At 42.0% G+C, this 17,833-nt stretch overlaps 1 protein-coding gene across 5 annotated transcripts in view; it reads right to left on the bottom strand.

The window, feature by feature from the left end:
* Positions 1-17,833, bottom strand: part of TSHZ2 (teashirt zinc finger homeobox 2) — a 232,055-nt gene that overhangs the window by 69,955 nt on the left and 144,267 nt on the right. Inside the window, exon 3 of one of the 5 annotated variants that reach the window (XM_055722013.1) lies at positions 3,002-4,752. The exons of 2 other annotated variants lie outside the window; for them this stretch is intronic. The gene's annotated coding sequence lies outside the window, so the exon portion shown is untranslated. Of the gene's footprint in view, positions 1-3,001; positions 4,753-11,658; positions 14,914-14,943; positions 16,950-17,833 lie in introns of those variants that run through there. 2 more of the 5 variants (XM_055722014.1, XM_055722015.1) reach the window with 2 other exon arrangements.

Genomic DNA, 17,833 nt, shown 5'->3' with positions numbered 1-17,833 from the left:
CCGAAGGCAAATGGTGTGGCAGAAAAAAAGCGAAATGCAGCAGCGTTTTAAAATCTGTTTAACGTCAGGTATATACAGGACTGGGCACTCTTTAAAAATTAAGAGCTGAATTTTTGGAAGCTGACTGATTAAAAAAGTCCTTTAACATTGGCCCTTAAGCGTACTTCCACTGACTGTGGCTATAAAAAGGCTGGGCGTTTTCAGTTGCTGCAACACACAGGCAACAGGATGAATCTTTAGGAGGGGAAGACAGGGAAAGGCTTTACAATAGGATATTTCCGAAATGACCAGTTTATGCACTGGAGTGCACATGTGTTAAATGACTAAGTTGGACGTACAGGAGGGAGGACTGAAAGGGGAAAAGGCATTCTGCATCTTCCCTGCTGTACCTACAAAATATCATCACAGTTATACTGACAAGAAGGGTTTGTACAGAAGAGTTCCCGTGATGAAGCCTCACAGAAAATATGTCTGTGATGCTTCTCCCTCCTCCTTTGCCTGCCAAAGCCAAGCACAGCGACTTGTCCACGTGGTATTTTATGTACTCGTGACCCCTGTAATGTTTACAAATCGAGGAAATGCCTGATATCTGGCACAGGCATTACTGCTTCATGTCAAAAAGAGTGACAGGTAAAGAGTAAAATCTGGACCCAGCACAGAGATGGATCCAAAATATATAAATAACCAATTAAGAGAAAAGATTAATAAAAATATTGTAACAGATCCCAATCTGCTGTTGAGTACCAATTGCCAGTAATAATCTCTATGGTAACTGAACTCTCTTTGGCCTCTCTCTGTATTCAACTAGTGTTTTATGGCGTTTTTTTTCCCCTTCCCCTATTTTCATGGAAAGTTTTCAAAACTAGTTTAAATATTATGATATTTTCCTCTTCAAGTGCTAACTGGGGAAAGTATTCACTTTGTCTGTTTCAGTCTTAAGAGTTTCATCTCTTAAGCAGATTTCCCCTTCCTTAGATGACTGCCTTGGAGGTGACTTTTTTGAGGGCACTTTGCAGAAGTTCTGTTCAAGCACAAAGTAGGTGAGGGAGGTTTTCAAAACTGAAGAGGTTAAAATATTGCCCAGCAACTAGAAAAACTGACTAAGAAGAAGGAAAAAAATAGACAAAGTAAAGACGTTTCTTTCAGAAACTACTTATGTACCTGGGGAAATGTAAGCTTTTTTGATTTTTTTGTTGTTATGACCTGGCTGCACATGTCTCTTCTTGCCAGCCACTCTCTTGTAATCTCAGCAACTTCTGGGCTATGGTTTGATACCTGGGTGTTCCCTTTTCCCAGCCTGCTCTTGCACATACTTTGGCTACTGGATCCAAAAGAAGGTACTAACTTCAGAAACAGCATCATGCAGTAAATATTTGCTGCGTTACATCAACAGACAAAAAAAATATTTAAAGGAGAACATGCAGAATGACATGAAAGCTGTCATCCTATGCGAACATGTAACACCCAGGGTGTTTTGCTAAACTTTTCATCACTATAATACAAGTAATTAGATAAGATAACTTTTACAGTAGAAGTATCATATCTTTAGACATTTCATTCTGGCTTTTTTTTCCTGCAACTGTTTTGGCAAAAGATCCCAAACTAGAAAGCTTGGCTTTGGATGTGATCTATGAATGAAGAGATGTTCTAACAGCCTTGCTCCATGGCAAGGGATGAGAGTTTGCTAACTGCCCCCCAGCTCATGGATTTACTCATCTGACTCAAGTCTAGAGGAGACCCATCCGCCAGACCATCCACTGGTTTGAAATGAATGCCACCCAAGGAAATCTGTGCTGATAAAAAGCACAGAATCACCCCCGCTCAGCTGTAAAGAAGGACAGAGGGGCTGGATAACTCCGTTTTGGGAAATGGCATGTTTTGAGCAGAGGATTAACTTCCAGGCTTAGGAGAACTTGGATGCCTCAGAAGGGAACCTATAAAGCTCAGGTGGGAGGGTGCTGCTTACAGACAGACCTAGGCAACAGGCAGATGCTGAGAGCAGGTTGATCTCTTATTGTAGGGTATCTCTCTCCGGGGCTCTGGGAATCTACTCAGCTGAAACAGAGCTACTCAGTTATTTCTACTCTGTTAAAACAGTTATTCCTTTCAGGGTTCATAGTCTAGGAGATTTCTAGGAAGGTGAATCTGTAAACTTTGTTTAAAACCTATTAGAATTTGCTCATCTAAAACACTTTCGCATTGACTTATGGGTTTCTTTGGATTTAGAGCACTCAGCCAGGGTGTAAGAGGACTCAAACCTAATTTTTCCAACCTCTGTTTGGTCTTTGAAGCTTCACAAAAGTGGATCTCAAATGGAAAGAGAAGAAATGACCATGGGCATGGTCATGGGCACAATTCTACTGCCTCGTGCAGGTGGATTGCCTGGGGGAGGTAGACCCTGCGATTTTACTCCCAAGGATGCTCAATGCATTTTGCTTCATGGCTTTAGTTCAAACAAAACAGTCCTCAGAGCATGGACTGACATTTACCCTTTCCAGCCAAGTGGAGTAACCACTAGGCTAAAAAGTTGTATTTCTGTTCCCTCTCCCCAGCCCAACAAATCTTGAACTCCTGTTTTGAAAAGCTTCAGAAAGGGCAATGTGAGAAGCGCTCCTGCTTTGTCTCAGGTCTTTTTCAAGAAACAGAGAACAAAATTTAGGTGTTGAAGGATCGTGTAAAATCCTTATTGATGGTTCATGTTTGGAGAGGCTATATAAATTAGATTCATGTTCTGCAACTCTTGCCCCTTTATAAAACAGCCCAAACCAAGACCTTGGATCTGAAATTGTGGAGTGTTTTGAAAATATGGAGCTGGATTCAGATCCAGATCTGAATTTCCTAGTGGTTGCCTGTCTTCCATCTGTTTGTATCTGGATGTCTCATAGGATATAAGCAGCAGTTCTGTAGTGTCACACATGAATAAAGTGGATAATTATAAAATTAAAAGATATAACATGCTTCTAGGGGAGATAAGACTACAATTAAAGAGTATAAACAAAACTGAGTTTGATGTACAGACTGATATATTTATTCATTAAATATAATAACATAAACAAGACTATTAACTGTCATATTATAATGATACTGTACCCTGCAAATCATACTTGGGAAAAAGTCCTATTGACTTCAATAGCAATGTCACATAAATTTAAATCATGACTGCAGTAAAACAATATGTCATCATTCTTATTCATGATTATTTGTTGCACATACCCCAAAATTTTACACAAAATACCTGTAACTTACTGAACTGAGTCTGAGCCCAAATGTTTTATCTGCAAAGCTAAAGAAACCCAGCAGGGAATGCAGAAACCTGTTCCACAGATAACTGAAATACAGTATTCCCAAGAGGGGAAAACAGCCCAGGCAAGGCTGCTGTTTATCCCATCTCTCTAGAAAACACTGGACATATTTTTGCTCAGGAGATGGCAAAATCTGGGCAAATGCCACTTCGTATCAGCAGTGTTAAGATCAGATTCTGACCTTTTTTAAACATTGTTAACAGTCAGCAACAGTGGAACCCTTAAAGCAAAAATTTCCGTCTAGAAAGTATGCATTAACTAGCTTGGGGTAAGTAAAAAGCCAGTCTGGAAGGGAAAAAGTGTTTCAAGAATTCTCCCTTGTTGTACACAGCATCTGTGCCAAGAAGATGTAAAACAGGACCATTTTGAGTCATAACAATTTATCCACCCTTTGCACAGCCTCTTTGCTCATACAGGGCACAAGGCAGGGGAGAAGCAGCTCGTGCAAGATCTCTAGTGTGAACAACACCAACTTAAAATCTTAAAAGGGGACTCACCCCAAATTTGTGAACTGCGCTGAACTGTGAATTATTATGTCAAATGTTTCATTGTAAAAGTCCTCATTAAATTCTTTGGCGTTCACCACACGCTCAGCGTAACTTGAAGTGCTGAGAAAACGAACGCTTACTGTGCCATGACAAAGGCCAATGGTTGCCTCTTTACTGAGCTTGATACATATGGTGAAAACATATTGACTAATTACTTGCCATTTTCAAAAACTGAAAACACTCCAAAGTCAGGCCCAAGATAATAGAACAAGATACAGTACGAAGAATAAAGACTGGGAGAATAGAGAGGAAGAACAGTGTAACTCTGTTACTGCTAATCCCTTATTCAACATTTGCTTTGATATATGCATACCGAGGAATAATACAGCATCTCCCTGTTTCAAACTGCTTAATGAAAATTGGTAAATTAATGCACCTCATTAATACATCTGTTCAAAGTAGAGACTAGCTGAAGTAGCAAAGATAAAATCCAGAACCAGACTTCTCCCAGACAGTAGCATGCCATGGCCAATAATTTGCCCAGGGCTTCAGTTTTGCCACGCTCAGTTTTCTGCAGTTGTGCAACTTGTTCTGGTGTTTGCCAAGTGCCCCCCAGGAGAGGGAGCTGGGCTCTGCTGTTGAGGGAAATATATTACAGGGGTCCAAGGCAGTGTGGCAAGTAAGACACCAAGACATGCTTCTCACTCTAGTTTTCCAAATGCCATCTCTGATACAAATAGTCCCTTACAGCAGCCTAGCCCGAGCTGCCTCAGAGAAGTCCCTTGTACACAGCCTTCAGAGTGAGCCTCTTTAATGCCATCTGATTTCCAGCACCTCTCCTCCAAGTCATGACAAACTGGCCCACTCATCTGCTTAGGAATCTTCCCTAAGTAGTGGGACGAACATTTGACAAGTTAATTTCAAGGTAGCTCATGGAGTAGGAGCAACGTAAAGCTACACAACTGCAAAAAAAAAAAAAAAAAAAGAAAAGTTGCTGGATAAATTCTGCCAGTAATGGATGTGTAACAGAAAATATACTTAAAATTCAAGCTCTTTGTATTAGAAGACAAGCTCTTTGGTTTAGAAGTAGAAAACACGAGTACTCGCTGAAGCTAGGGTTAACAGGAATACAATTACTGCTATTAGAGTTTTATGATTATGAAACTTGTACTCATGTATCCACAACTTAGAAATAATAGGAAATGCAATAGATGACTTCAAAAAAAATCAAGACAATTTTTAAAAAAATCAATAATTATTCCCTTTTATTTTCACTTTAAATCATCCAGATAATAGAAATCAGAGACCTGAATAGGATGCCTAATGTTAATGGCATTATTAGATCGAGAAAAAAGAAAGTGTGATCAAAAGTTTGACCCATTTACCAAAAAGTTCATAGTTTCTAGAAGCACACTATTCTACTAGTTAGAATTTTTTAAAATTTAAGATAAATCTCAAACCATGTTTGGAGGTTAGATGTAATCCTAAGCAGGCACTAAGAATAATTTATAAATATTTCTATTATATGAGAAAAAGTTGCTATTTTAGAGACACATAAATAATATGATGCCTTTCATAAAAGTTTTAGAAGTTTTATTTTCCAGACCATCAACTAAAAATAAAACACTTTCAGTGACTGAATTTCCTTTAAGGCAACTCTTGCACCTGATTTGATAACATTACTGGTGAAGTCCTAGTAAAACTCCTGGAAGAATTCCCCATGTTTTGAACAGGACTGGACATTACCCATATTGCTTTTCATGACTATTACTGTTTTATTGTAAAAGCACAGGTAGATCATCACAATTTTGCCCCTGTTGCATAAATATGCAAGGGTTTAAAAGAATGGCTGTTCTCCAAGGGGTGGGAAGAACCTTGCTTCATTTACTGTTTAAAAAGAGTTTGAAAACCTTAAAGTCACCTAAGTGCAAAAGATGCTTTTCCTGCTCCAGTGGAGTTCCACCTCAACTTTTTCCAAAAGCCTGGGTAAACAACGCAATTCTAAATAGAAGCAATAAACAAAAATACTATTATTTATTTTTGTTCTAATAATTCCCAGGGCAACGGAGCCTTCCCTGGGCAGCCGACGAGCCAAGCTCTCGCTTCCCGGGCACTGCTCTGGCAGAGCATTGTAGGGGGGTAACCAGGCTCTAATCACGGCTTTCTGCTTTCAGTCACTTTTTGTTCTTGCCAATGAGGGTTCTTTTTTATTTCCCTGGGAGTTCACCAGCAGCACGTACCATGCATGGAGCCCTGCTATGCAGCAGCCTGCAGGAGGGATAACGGAGCTGGGCTAAGGTGTGGGAAGTTCTTTTGGAAACTCAGTTCCCTCCCAGTGCAGCCACGCTCTTCTTCGGCTTTTTGTTTAATCTCTAGGTACAGTCCTTGCAGGCTTGTACATAAAACGTCAATGAAGCCAGCTCAAGGACTGCTTGCCATGTCTGAGTGTGGCACCACACAATGGGCTGGGAATGCCTGAGATCGTTTCCTTTCCTGCCTTTCATATCACTGAACTGAAACCATCACTCGTGTCAAAAGCAAGGACTGCAGATGAAAGGCCAGTGCATTAAGACAGCACATAATTGTCAGTCTCTGAGTTTCTGACATTAATCGTTTTACTCAGAGAAGGCAGTGGAATGTTTTTTGTGTGTCCCCCCCCTCCCCACCTCGACTGACAACACACAGGAGATAGTCTGGATAAAAATTAAAAAAAAATGACTCAAAATTTTTGCTAATTAAAAGTAATGTGTTTTCCCATTTTTTGGCAATTTGATAACACAAAACACTTACTTGGGGGCCACAGGGGGAAACAAACTGAGACGGATAAAAAATGTTTTGTGTTCATCCAAGCAAGACTATGTTAATGCACATTATCCCATTAATGCACATCAACATCGGGAATAAGCGCGCCAATGCAAGCAAGAAGCATACACTTATCATCATTTGATAACATGTTTAATGACAGATTGACGGTTGATTTGCAAATGTGAACTGGCATCAATGTTGCTAACTTCAGCTTCTGCCGCCTCCTCTGCTATGCCAGCATATTTATGTGCATAATTTGATTTCGCAGCCACACTGTTAGTACATTTTTAATATTAACTATGCAAGAACAGACAGCCGAACTTAAGTTGCACTGATGGTTTGAGTTCATTAGATTGAAAAAGATGGGCAATGATGACAAAGATGGAGATGGCAGTGCAACATCAAAGAGGCAACACTTAACAAACACACTCCATTTTGAACAAACCGAACTAACACATTTCATGTTGTCGGCTGCAGCAGAGCCCTTATGTACAACAGTAAGAAAAAAAATATGCTCCTGCCCTGGGCACACTGACAGCAACTCTCCAAGAAGCTTAGCAGGCTCCTGGACACACAGCTGTACATTTCACTCATCTATTGCAGGTAAAGGGATTGATTCTGATCTGATGTCCGAGTGACAACAACATAATTTAGCGGACTTGCAGTGGAGTTACTCCTGATTTACATCAGTCCAAGAGAGAGTGCCTGCCTGTTCCCACTCTCCTTCCCTAGTTTGCTTTTCACAGCTGCGATTCTTTATGACGAATAATAAAAAGATTTTGCTGAGAGCTCAGCTCTTGCATGCATGATACAGAGAGCAGAACTGCGAGTTCCGAAACCCTGGGGCCTCATGCCGCGGGGTGTGGGATGTCCTTCCTGTGTCCCTGCAGCCAGGGAGCCCCGCACTGCACCGGGCTGGGCTCCCGGTGACTTCCTCTTCTCTGGTGATTCTGGACAATTCAATTCTGCTCTGAGGGGAACATGTGCCAGTGAGCTGGGAAGAGGATATTTCATCCTCTGCTCACATTAATGTCTAGGCATATACTGCATCTAGTATGAATTTGCGTGTTGTGCTGCAATATATAATAAATTTGAGGCAGTAGCTTTATGTTGCAAGTTGTAATGTTAAATTTTATGATACAAACTGACCATCTGCAGGAATCTGACCATATAACCTAAGCCATTCTGTGTAGACTATAACATTAGTACCTCTGAATCACGGTGAAACTATGATTTAGACACACAATTAGATAGACCAGGTCCTCAACAATTCTCAGCTGTCTGAATTACTGCTGAACAACCTAATAAATATATACCATATAGGCCTCTGTTCTGCAAAGCTTTCAAAAATGTTCTTAAGTTGGCCTCTAATCGGCAAAGCACCTATTGCAATTACTGTTACTCAGAGAGTAGTCCTGGAGCTTCTAGAAACCCATTGTGCTTGGCACTGCACAAACAGAACAACACCCCACTGCTCAGGGACCACTGCTTCTGGCTCGCTGCGTGGGGATGGAGTGCTGGAGCAAGGCCAGGGTTTGTTAGGAAGCTGTGAGGGACATGAAGTATTGACTATTGAATTTAATCCTGGAAACACTGCACCCACTTGCCGGATTGGGATACTGAGTAAGGGAGCAGAAAAGGACATTGCACCAGTCAGCAGGTCACCTTCACCAGGCTGCAGCAGGAGGACTCCTGGTACCTCTGACGTGGTGGCAGCTCCTGAGCAAATGCCTTCTGCCAGGATGCTGACCTGGCCAGGCTGTAGAAACTGTATTCTTTATGGTCTGTTATGAAAGAAATCTAAAGCTTTAATTTCAGTAAAATCTCCTTGCAGGGGTCTGTCCTCTTTTTAAGAAGAGACCTGCATTGCAACGAGAACTAATCCGAAGTCCCTGGCTACATTCAGTTCAGGTAGTTTGTTAGGCACCTCCAGTGGCTGGTGCTGTACGGATGAAGGTGTATGACTCCCAAATGAGGAATATCTGAACATACAGACAGTAGCAGACAGCCTGGGAGACTAGCATCTTCGGCTGATGTGTGTAGTCGGCTTTTTGAGAATTTAAGCTATTGATGCATTAGGGTCCAAAAACCAATAGCAGAATAGCAGACATGAGATCTTACCATGCAAGGTGTTGTATTGAGTGCAAGATGATCTCTGTCTTAGAAAGGGGCCAAATAATTTCCAGTGACACAGGGCAACAGGTAGATCTTGCTTTACCCAAATGAGAACATGAGAGATCTTGGAAGCATTCTCAAAAGGAAAAGACCCGCACCCCCCCCCCCCCAAAAAAAAGAAAGGGGGGGGCAGGGGAGAAGGGCCAGCAGAGGCAAATGCAAGAATGAGGTCACATTCAGCTTATTTTGTTTTCTTTTAAGTATCATCAGTGGACTGTTCAGAAAGGCACAAGAGCAGTGAGCAGTGGGGCTTCCTGCCCTGCGAGCTGAGCAGCAGAGAAGGAGCTGGTCAGCCCGTACCCAGCAACCTCAATGACTGCTGTTAACAGCCTTGTGCTGCCTCCTCCTTACCTGGGCTTTAGCTACAATTAGAAATAAAAACATATCCCAGGGAGAGGGAATTGTGGTCACTGGTCACTCATGCCTGCTGATGGAGAATGGGTGATGGGGAGAGCAAAAGAGGCAGGCTGTGAAAGGCTCTCTCCTACCCCAGCCCTGGCCCAGCACGACCTCAGCGTGGTAGCATTGCAGGGGTGTGTGAAATAGCTTCCAACTCCTCGTTTGCCCTCCAGATTGACTGAGCTCCTCCTGTGACCGTGTGCTTAAAACACTGGTTGTAGAGAGCTCCAGAGAACAGGACTCCAGAGCATCACACAGTTGGAAAACCCATTAGATTTCTCGAGTCACAATTATCTCTGCTAGTGCATTTGTGTCCTCTTTCCTGTCTTGCTTTAAGTAAGTTACAATTCTCCCACTCTCGTTACTGAGTGTATGCAGATGCCACTTTGTTCCATGTGATTTATAGCCAGTAGCTAATGTTCAGTTATAATTCCCCATTTTAGACATGAAAAATAGCCTGTAATGCTCAACACAAGGGCCTCTCAACAATGATATATAATTTCAAAATTAACATGAGGACAGAGGAGACACAGGATTTTGAACTAGGGACTTTCTCATTCAAAGGTTAAATCTCTACAAGGTGAGCTAAAGGAATTAGTTGAGTTATTAAGTAAATGCCTCTGTTATATTTTCCCAGTACATTAGCTGTTGCAGCCTTTTCCAGTTCAGCTGTGTTCCGCCCCAGCGTGTTCAAAGTGCAAATGCTCATGGCACTGTATTCACACATTTGTTTTTTTTCAATGTCAAACAAACTGGAGCTTTTCAGAGCCAAAGGTCAAAGCGGAGGGCCCTTAAGAATATCTCTTGGGAAATTATGTGATTGTTCTTATGTCTTTATTGCATATAAAATCAGGCTTCATATATGGCTCGCCCTTTCCAAGCATCTTAAAACTATAAATGAGTCATGACTCAGTCCTGCAACACCTAGGTTATATAAGCGGTCTTGTTAATTTACTGGAATATCTTGCATAACTAATCATTTCCAGGATCAAACTCTGAAGCCTCTGAAACCTCTCAACTGTGAAGAGCTCCTTTAGAAGCAGTGAAGTTAAATCCCAGCCTCACACGATGAGTCAAAAGCAGAACAAGGGACAGAACCTGCATCACCAGACTTGCTCTGCCAAACGTAAGCCATAAACCCCTCCTCTGGCAAAGCTCAGCAATTCAGAAAGCTCGTAGGGAGAACAGAGACTGGAGAAGGAAAAGAGCTTGGCTATGGAGAGGTTTTGGAGGTGGCATTCCTTTCTTGTGTGCTTTCTGTTCACAGTAAGAAGATGTAGCTCATATCTTAGGTGTCTCTTGCTGCCCTCTGGTTAACGCTGTCTCACACCAGCACCAAGTATTACATCTATGGATTACAAATTTATTGACATTTGACATTTGCATCAGCTTTCACCTCATCAACAGGAGCTTTGGCTGCCAAAGGGAATTATTATGGAAGATTTCAACAGGCATGGGAATGCCAAAAAGGTCATTAAATCATATCAGAAAAACAATGTGTTCATAGTGTTCATACATTTAGTCTTGCCAGTAAATCTTCTGGTTGATGCTTGGACCACCTACTGACGATACTCAAAGAGAAGGAGAAACAGGGACAATTGAAGAGATGAATTAAATTAAAACAAAATGACATGAAGCCTGGCACAGTGGGATCTTTAATTTTCTACTCTATGAATCCAGAATAAGCAAAAAACAAAACAAAGCACAGTGGCTTGACTTTATCTAAGTTAATTCCATCCATATAGGCAGGGCTTAACTAAATAATCCTGAGTAATGTGTGCACCCAACATTATTGCATGCAATTTGTATGTGGGAGGTGCAGAATTCAGAAAACATATGGCACATGGAAAACAAATGACAGGGTGTGCTTTTACACTCATTTTGGCTATACTTATCACTCTTGTTGATATTTTTTTCCAGACATGAAATATGAGTGTAGGAACTTTCACCCTAATCCCTTTGGAAAAATACTGAGAGCTATTTTTTTTTTTTTTTTTTTTGCAATTGTGATTTATAAAAGAAGGCCACCACATAATTCCTGGGAGCAGACAGTGTTTTAAAAAAACACTGATCAAATAAACAGAATTACCTCCCCCATCATTTTTCCCCTGGATGACAAACCTAGGTCTTGTACCATAAAAACCCAAGGCCAACAGATTAGGGCTCCATAGGATTATGGAGGGAAGTGAATTACTGAACTGGAAGCCCACCCACAACCTATCTATCTGTGTATGTCTAGTCTATGGTGAGCTTCACTAAAGACTGATCCACATGCAGCTGTTTGCCCCTGAGCTGAGCAAGCATGAAGGAAGTATTAAATTTGCCCTTCTCCAGTAGAAGAGTGGTGTGTTCACATGAGCACAGGCAGAAAAAGGCCACAGTATTGTCATATCCCAGTGGGATTCTTCTTCTGTGATGTCCCTTGGGATGTAGATCAAGAGGTGGGTAAAAAGCAACATCAGCCTTTTTAATGGCCCTGTAAAGAAAGTTGGTAGCCATGAGGATGCAGTCCCAACAGTGCTCAGTGCCAGTAGCTTGTCTTGTCCCCCAGAAACATAGTCAGCATCGTGTAGCCACTGTTGTGCTTGGAACACTGCTGCACATGTGGCTATGGGGAGGCTGCACAGGATCGCATGAAGAGCGGCAGAGGGCAGCGACAGAGAACTGGACAGAAAGGTTCTCCTAAACCTTGGCTTGAAACCAGAGAGAAGTGGAGAGGTACTGCTGTGTGAGGGAGAGATCTAGCAGCAGCTGTGCACTACACCAGGATATCGGTTGCATGTATTGAGATAGATAATTTCAGGTAGTCTGTGTGACTCATGGTATAAACTTGGGGTTTTCAGAAATAGGGAGTGTTTGTGAGTTTTCATTAGATGACAATGAAAACAGCAGTTCCACATTTGAGATTTCAACGGTTCTTCAAGAGGAGAGGGGAGAGTCACTGTTTGCGCACCAAATGCTTTGGAGGTTTAGAAAAGCTGAAAGCAAACCCAGAAGGGGTCAAACTAGTATTATATATGTGCAACAGAACGAGCAGTTTTGCATCCTCTGAATTACTGGTCCAGCTAGTATAAGCTCTGCAGTAAGACCGCAAGTCCCGCTCCATATACAGTTGAGAAAGAAATCTTTTGAGGGTGGCATTTTTATTGCATCATGGTAAACTCCCAGGGAAAGCTGAACAGAGAATGGAATAAGGTGTGATACCCTTATGTCTGGGGGCTTGGTAGGTATCACTTCTGCACTCTGGGTGTGACTCCTTCCTTAGCCATAGGCAAAGAGGAAGCACGAAGGCTCAGCACTGGTCTGACTGCCATGGGCTGGTTTGTACACCCTCTTCCCCCTGCCTTAGGGTTGGGCACCTTCAGAGCTCACCCCAAGAGGCCTCACAGTTGTGCCCAAGCTTCTGCAGCTATCAAGAAGGCCTCCTGCATATTCTCTGCAGCTCTGGGAGCAGAGGAAAATAATCTCCTCCAGCTGAAGTAGTCCCTGAACCATAAATCTGGAGGCTGGGGGAGTGCTCTGGGAAGGGCACCACCTGTGCTTACACTCATACTGGTCATGGGCAGAGATAGGATGGACACATGGACCTTTGACCTGACCCTGTATGGCTATTCTAATGTTCTTACCTCACTTTTAATTCAGCTTTATGAGAAGAGCAGAAAAATGTCATGAAGAAAGTCTTAGCAGTGTTCAGCTGTTGGGCACATCTCCTGTTACAAAGGATTGTGTATACTTAGGGCTAGGGAATAGAATATGAGCACAAAACATGGCAATCGTTCACTTATAGCTGGAGGCTACCGGCTCCACGACACAGAGAAAGCTCAGCCTGGCAGTGATGCAGAGAGCAAATATCCCAACCGGGGACCAGGGAAGCTCCCTCAAGCACCAGGGCTGTTGGAGCTTGAGGGACTGTGTGGTGCAGGCAGTGTAAACCAGCCTCGACCTTCACCAGATGATGCAGAGCACTAATGGGAAAGGCAGGAGAAGAGAGAAACAAAAGAGCATGTGGATGTCATGGCCTTCCTGATGATGCTACTTGGGGTGAGCCTGAAGGCTGAACTTTTTTGGTTCTCCAATGCAGCCCAAACCCACTGTTTTTATCACCTGGTGGAGCTCTTGAGTGGTTGTGTTAATCATGGATGAGGGTGACAATAGATATGGAAACTGGAGGATGCTGACAACATCTTAGTAAACTGTGTCCTCATACCCTCACCTTTCTCTTCCTGGCCTGCTTAGCCTTGCAGCTGCTGCTGTGTGCACAGAGTTTCCATGCTGGCCACTTGATAATAAATTGAAAAGAGACTGCTGGAGTACAGGGGCATGGGGACTCTGAGCATCCACGGGGACTCCGAGGCCTACGATCCTCTGCAGTACAGGCTTCCCAAAGGATGAACTCCTCCTCCTTCATCTGTACCCCCTCCACTGTAGCAAAGCACCAAGCAAATGGTCTTGGCTGGCCTGAGAAAAGGCGGGTGAGGGGAGGCAGCAACTGCTACTGCATATACCCCTGTGTTGCTTGATCTGACACAGCTGCTGGAGGAGGTGGAGTGGAGGGAAACAACCACATCAAAGCCACTTTAGCCACCTCTCTTTTCCCTTCAAAAATGTCACTGCGGCACCCTCCACTTTCTATAACAATGTTTATCATTGTTCTTCGATTGTCTGGGACAATAAATGGTTAGAAATGAGCATATATCACCAGGAAATCTCTGCCTGCCCCTTCCCCCAAGCAGTGTCATAAAAACGTACAAATTCACATTAATAATGAAGTGCATTTCCCCGAGAAGCCACTGTGTATCTCAGGGAGAGCAGGCAAGGTGGCAGTTGCTGCAGAGTTTCTTATTAAAGAGCAGAGCAAATACTCATAAATCTGATGAGGGGCCAAAGCACATGTTAGGGCTGTCTCCCTCTTAATGGAACCTTTTCTGAAATGAAAAAAATATATATCTCGATACATTCAGGGTATTCATTAGACATGACAACCTCCTACACTCCTCCGTCCTTCCCTCCCCCACTGCTGCACGTGCTGACCCCTGGCAAAAGAGCTGGTGCTGAGTGCTGGAAGGGAGGGATTTTGGAGGGGAGGAGGAACTGTTTTGTTTCAATAAAGAGATTGTCTAAATTTACTACAATGAACATGTCCCCTCCTGGCCCCATGTCTCCCTCCTTCCGTCTGCTCCAGCAAGCTGCTGCAGTTCCCTCTGTCTCCAACCCGCAATGCACGCTCCTCTTGGCTGCCTGGCCTCTGCCATGACCCACGGCCATCCCATCTGTCCATCTGCCAGGGAGAAGAGCCAACGGAGCCAACACTGCACCCCAGAGCAGGATCTCTCTTCCAAACTTGAGTGCAGGAAACCCTTCTGCCACCTCACACCTTCAAGGGCTTGGCCAATTCATGCTCTCGGCAAAATGCGATTCTCCAGACACAGGGAGGTGGCAGGATGAGCATTGGTCCCCTCGGATCTCTCAGGGGCTGTCATCTTGCTACCTGGTGCAGTGTCTTAATGTTATCACCGGCTGGAAACCCAGGGTCTGCTGCCCCTTTCCTGAAGGGGAGATGCTCTTGAAAAGAAACGCCATCACACTTCAGACATCAGCTCTGTGCTGTGTGTTGTTCTACCTCATTCCTCTTCTCTCAGGCAGGATCCTGAGCTGGAGCTGCACTGGTGTAAATCCTGCATGACTCTGCTGACGTGTGAAAACTAGTGTAAAGGCCTGATCCTTCCTCTGCCAATGGACTCTGCCTAGATGCACAAAAAGACGCAGTTCTGAACTGAGGAGATGGGAAGAGGTTGCAGAATGAGGCCTGAAGACTACAGCTTAATAATCATGAATTATCTGCTCATTATCCCAATAAATAGTGAAAAATCTCTTCCTCCTTTCCTCCTCCCATAAAGCTGTATCTATAATTTTCCTTTTTCCATCTGTGCTCCATCATATTTGCACTGAGTGATCATCCTGCTAAATTATGTTATTTTTATTGAAAGGTGCTTTTGAGGGCTGGGTACTGCTTATGTCTTTTCGTTTTGTTATTGATCTTTGCGATTTGATTGCTAAGGTATAAAATGTATAAATAAGACTCAGATACCCTTCCTTTGAAATCTCACTGGGTAAAAATGTTCTGCTATAGATTATGAAGGCTGTAGCATTTAATAATATCAGGCGCAACAAGGAGAAGGCAAGATTTTGATATCCTTATGAATACTGAATGCTTGAGGAGTAGGTGCTATTCAAGGTCAGTTAAAATCTGGTTGAAATACTTAAAAGTTGCTGTTTCTTCGTGAGCAGAAGAGCTCCTGCCTTTTAGGGGCAGAAACTGTCATATACAGTGTGCTTATACAGAGCCTAGAAACAATATGGGTTGACCTAGTGAGTTGGATGCGCTAATGCAATGTTAAATAATATTGATCTTAATAGCAACCTGTAGTATTCATAAAAAGCAAGTAAATCTGCACTGATATATCTGTGCTGACACCCTCTGATGTGTCATCTGGCCTGACCCTGCTCTCAGGGAAGCCAGGAACACACTATTATTAGTTTTACAAGGACTATTGCTAGATTGAAAAAGTGCTATACAGGAAAATTTTGAAGATTTAAAAATACTAAATTTAAAAAAGTAACCTCATCTACCACTTTGGGGAAATCGATACATTTCAGAGGATTAGGAGAACTGAGGTGTCACCCCAACAGGACTATTTTGAGGGAGGTGTGATGGGTTGGAGGTAGTTCCTTACTGAAGATGAACTCTGTATCTCTCCTCCAGCACAGCGGAAAGGCCAACCTATTCCTCTTCCTATTCCTGTCTCCTCTTCTTGCTCTCGTGGTACTCAGCAACTTTACCCAGTTTATTACAGCAAGAGTCTATTTCAAAATGGGACTTCCCTAAAGAATTTTTTTACCACTGAGAACTCATCATTTTCGAACAAGTTGTTGTCAGAAAAGTCCCATTTGAACCGCACACTCAAGGCGCGTGTTGCAATGAACCCTCTCTCTCTGGCTGGTGACGTGGTGAGCAGAACCCTCAGTTCTGTTGATAAATTCTGCTTACAAAGGCTTGATGGACATAACTGTAGGCAGCTACGTTCCAGCATGTCTGATTCTCCTGAAAGGGTCTCTCAGTTTTTAATGTTTCTTGCTAAGAAGAAATGAAAGATGAAGAGCAAGCTAAATTCTCTAAAATATAGTTTTGGGCTACTAATCCATGCAACTGTCCTTGCCCGTGTAACACCAATACTGGCTAATAGTGGAATATGATGTTCAGAGCAGCTCCTACTGTTTCAGAGGGATGAGAAAATAAAATCCACAGAAGAAAAAAATCTTCTATTTTGGTATACTTAACACATACAGTTATCTACGTGTCCTATATATCATTTAACAAATTGCTTTGCAATTCTTACAGGGCGTGGTATAATGACTGATTTAAAATCACTGCATTGCTTAAACTGCATTGTTCTTCATCAAGTTGAGTCATTTTTATGTGAAGTGTCAAGCTCTCTAACAAATAACTGCTGCCAGACAAATCAAGTTCCTCATCTTAAAGCTACGGCTAAATAGTTTATAGCTTTAATCTGCTCACTGAGGTGTGCAGTCTATGACAGTAATTATAAATGCAAGGAGAAATTATAGCTGAATGCTTTAACTGCATTAGGAGCCATTTGATGAACAATCATGATTGCCTGCTCATTTTCAACAATAGAGGGCAAGTTAGTGTCAGTGCATTAGAGGATTTTCAGTTCTGCTCTGCTCTTTCTTCCATTTACCACAGAATGTCAGTTGTCTCCTATAAAGTAGAAAAAAAGCGCTGTAGAAGCTTTAAACTTGATGGTTAAAAAAAGACAAAGGAGGAAACAGAGAAAAACTGTTTATCATTATGAGTCATTTTTTTGTTTTGCAGCAGCCTTACTTTCAAATTAGTTCATCTCAGGTAGCTGCTTGTTTACTTATCAGCGTCTTTTGAAAAAGAAATCTCCCCAATTAAGTTGGTGAATTTGACTCTATAGAGACTTATTTCTATAAGAAGTTGTAGATAAGGCCACAGAGAGCCTCAATTACTGACCAGTTTATAGCCAGTCTCACCTGACTTTATCTAAAGTGAGAAAGACAATTCTGCGTTGTCTTTTTTCTCAGGATAACATAAAAATTCTAATTTAGTTGCAAAAATGAACAAATGTTCTTCAAAGGTATAAGTCAACATACAAATTACTTCTAATTAAAGCCATAGTCTCTAATGTTCATGGGTTTTCTGTGAAGAATAGCAATAAAAACAAATTTGAAGTGGGTTAAATGAAAGAGAATAGAGATGTCTGATTGGTGTATATTACACATAATTTTACGTTATATTGCTAAACCCGTATCAGTCAGAAGAATTCAAGAAAACACCAAAGATGAATATAAAACAGACATATATGTCTTTACATTTAAGAGAAATTTATAGCAAATTTCTTATAAACAGCCTCACAGAGGTCTTAAAAATAAATCCACATACGCAACACTTTTTTCTACAGTACTAACCCAGATTATTAATTTATATTTGTAATGATAGCTAACATTTTAAAATATAACCTTTAATAGTAAATTTTATTGAAATATAGAAAGTTTTTAATGCATTTCTATACTGGTGTTACTCTTTCCACTATTTTATTTCCATTTATTTTCATATATTTT

The sequence above is a fragment of the Falco cherrug genome, chromosome 10, assembly GCF_023634085.1.
Source record: "Falco cherrug isolate bFalChe1 chromosome 10, bFalChe1.pri, whole genome shotgun sequence".
Classification (NCBI taxonomy): Eukaryota; Metazoa; Chordata; class Aves; order Falconiformes; family Falconidae; genus Falco; species Falco cherrug.
Note: the sequence above shows the minus strand (reverse complement) of the source record. Positions and strands in the feature narration are given on the sequence as shown.